The following is a 3,194-nucleotide window of genomic DNA, read 5'->3' as shown; positions in this document are numbered from 1 at the left end:
GATTGTTGTGGATATCATGATCTTATTTTTGTTTGAGCTGATGTGTTGTGAAGTTATATCGTGCTAACTAGATTGATTGTGTAGACAAGATAGCCTCCCCTGAGATACATTAAGGTATGAGTTTTCTTATGTAGTATACTTGGTGCTTTATTGTTTGATTATGTCGTCTATTTGGTGTTTGAGTGTTTGGTGTCTATTATGTCATTTAGTTGATTTATTTAACATGGTACGTTTATAGTTGGTTGAAGGTTTGATGAATTGCATAATATGAGTGTGTACAAATGATCTTGTTTTAATATGATTGAACTAACACATATGTGTTGAGACAACTTATATGTACTTGAGTGTAAGTAGGTGATAGTTGTAGCATTATGTATTATGACTGATGAATGTGAGTTGATTATTGAGTATGACATGGTTGCTAGTCTTGGTGAAGGTTTATTTCAAATTGATAGATATGATTGTCTTGATCTTTGGAACATGTGGTTGACATGTGTGAGAAGTTGTAGGAAACATGCTTGGTATTATCATGACGAGGTAATAGTTGATTTTTTTATATAACTAACAGTTGGATGATGTGATAGAGCATAATAAGACACAATTGCAGCATGATAATTGGTAAAAAAAAGGATTTGGGTAGGAATTCCTTTGGCCATGTTTGGAAACGCTAATTTCAAACGAATGAGTGTTTTACATATAGGACGCATTATTAACTTTAATATTGTCTGACATCATGTGGATATGTGCTAGATTCATGAGCATGTACTTGAAAAGTATATTAGAAGTCTCTAGTTACAAGTGGATCTTTCAAGGGAATTGGAGTCCCTTGAGATATGGCGTGGATGTGTTCAGTTGCAAGCAACGTGCTTAGCACAGCAAGGTAAGATAAATGGTGTATTGTTATGTTTATTTATGCACTGAAAATTATGTGTTTATGGCAGTATGATGTAGGGTATTGCATGGAAAAAGAGACTACCATGAAATTCTGAAGAAGGCTCAGGTTGAGTTTTCCTTTGGAAGCACTGGGAACCATGGGGATTGGGTCATGGTGTATATTGAGAGTCCCGTGATTTTGATTCTTTGTGATTTGTTTGCGCTTGATTTGCAGCTTTGTTTATGTCTAGTGTATGGCCATACCACTTTGTTTGTGGTGTCGTATTGTTATTGGTTTTCATGGTTTTCTTCTTGTTTGTTTCTTGTGATTTCCTTTTAAGTTTTGAGTCTCAGGAATTGGTTGGGAAAGAAGAAATTTAGTGGATTTGGGATAGAGATGAATGAAATATAGTAGGCAATGTAAGACCTAGATGAAGCTCGATGCATGTATAAGTGAAGTTCAAGGTAAGAGTATGACAGCTAGTTGAATTGGTTTGGTCCATTGGTGTAAATGGATAGTGGCAGGACAATCATGATAAAGGTAACGATAAAGTTAAAGTGAATGGATGTGAGGCATCCATATCCTTGACTATGTTGGGAATGTTTGATCTCAATGTTGTGTATGATGCGCATGGATAAAGGGATTTCTCTTAACCTTAACCTTATGCTATCTGGTAATTATGTTGTGATCATGATTATGTCGATGTCTATATATGTAATTATGTATGTATGTATGTCATTGTCTGACTAGATCATTATTGTTTTATGTTAATGTTTATATGTATATATGTGTGTATGTATGCATATCGTTGTTTGATAAGATCGTGATTGTTTTATGCTAATGTTTATGTATATGTATGTATGCATCTATGTATCTATGTCACTGACCGATAGGGTTGTTAGGGATCATTCTTGTGGAGGAATGATTTATTATGCATGTGAATGGAATGATGAGGTGTTGACTTGATGGGGATTAGACCTAGGTTTTGACTTAGCTGCGCTAACCAACAGAACCTACATTACCGGCCCTTTCGGAAATAACCCACATACCTTAGGCTGCAATCTCACCTGAGGCAGTATGGTGGGATGCTAGAACTAGGTTTCTACATCCAGAGGTTTATGTGATGTGTTTTCTGCAGATCTAGGGCTTTATCTTGACCTTCGTGAACCCTAACCCTTGAAACCTAGAACTTACAGTAAATAATAGTTAACATATTTATGTCCTTCACCGATTGTGCTAAACATGCATAACATCATACAAATAAACATATCTACGTCTTTGCAAGTCTATTAAGTACTTTTCCTGATTAAATGCATTCAATAGATCATAAATACAACAACTTTAGAAATAAACAGTAATACATAGATACACATATATCACTTCAAAATATGTCTTTATTATGCTTCAAATTCTCATATACAACTCTTTCCAACCCCGTGCACATAGCTGCAGGCGCCTGTGCACAAAGTTGCGAACTTACCAAGGTCTCTGGGAACATAGCTACATGAGCCTTCCCCTTCGCCCATGTACAGAACAAACAAATTTGGACTCAATTCATGTACTTCTTACTTGGCTTACCTATGACTCTTCTATGACTTCCTTTTATACTCTTCCTTCATTACAATACCATGGTCCACGAACCATGGGCGGGTCTCAAAACAACTTGACTTTAACAAACTAAGGGGCTTTGACCTTCCTAAAGCCCCTTTGACTCCTATTGACCTGTGCTACTCACGCTCCACTCCTCAAAATGTGGAGACTTTACAATATCTTTACAAATTTAACAAAACTTTAACAAAATATGACCCAGGAGGCCTTGTTCGAAGACAAGGTTCCTGGTCTTATGGGAATCCAGTGGGAAGAGTAGTCATGACAAATATATGAGGTCAGAATCACATGGATATGAATTAATATTGTATGCTTGTATTATGCCTATGTTTATGTTATGACAGGTAATGTTGAAGGATACATTAGTGGAATGAAACAATGTGCTTTGTGACATGCTAAGATAAACATGGATGGTAGAGTGACATTGGAGGAAAGGTTGAATGGTAGAGATAGTGTGGTTTTGGATGTGTGATACTGCTGTTGTGCATATGTTGTATATGTTGCATCTATGATGTTGTGCATATATAGTGTGTGCACATGTTGTTTATGCAATATTATATGCAGGGTGGTACATATAGTGTTGTGTGAATATTGCATATGCAGTGCTAGGTATAGATGGTGCTATGTACATGATTGGATATGCGGTGTTGTGTACATATCGTACTCTGCACATAATGGATATACAATGCTGTGTGTATATGATGTTGTGCAC

The sequence above is a fragment of the Pinus tabuliformis genome, chromosome 8 (assembly GCF_031772625.1).
Source record: "Pinus tabuliformis cultivar Carrire ecotype Pingquan chromosome 8, CPIR1, whole genome shotgun sequence".
NCBI lineage: Eukaryota > Viridiplantae > Streptophyta > Pinopsida > Pinales > Pinaceae > Pinus > Pinus tabuliformis.
This window is presented reverse-complemented; position numbering follows the sequence as displayed.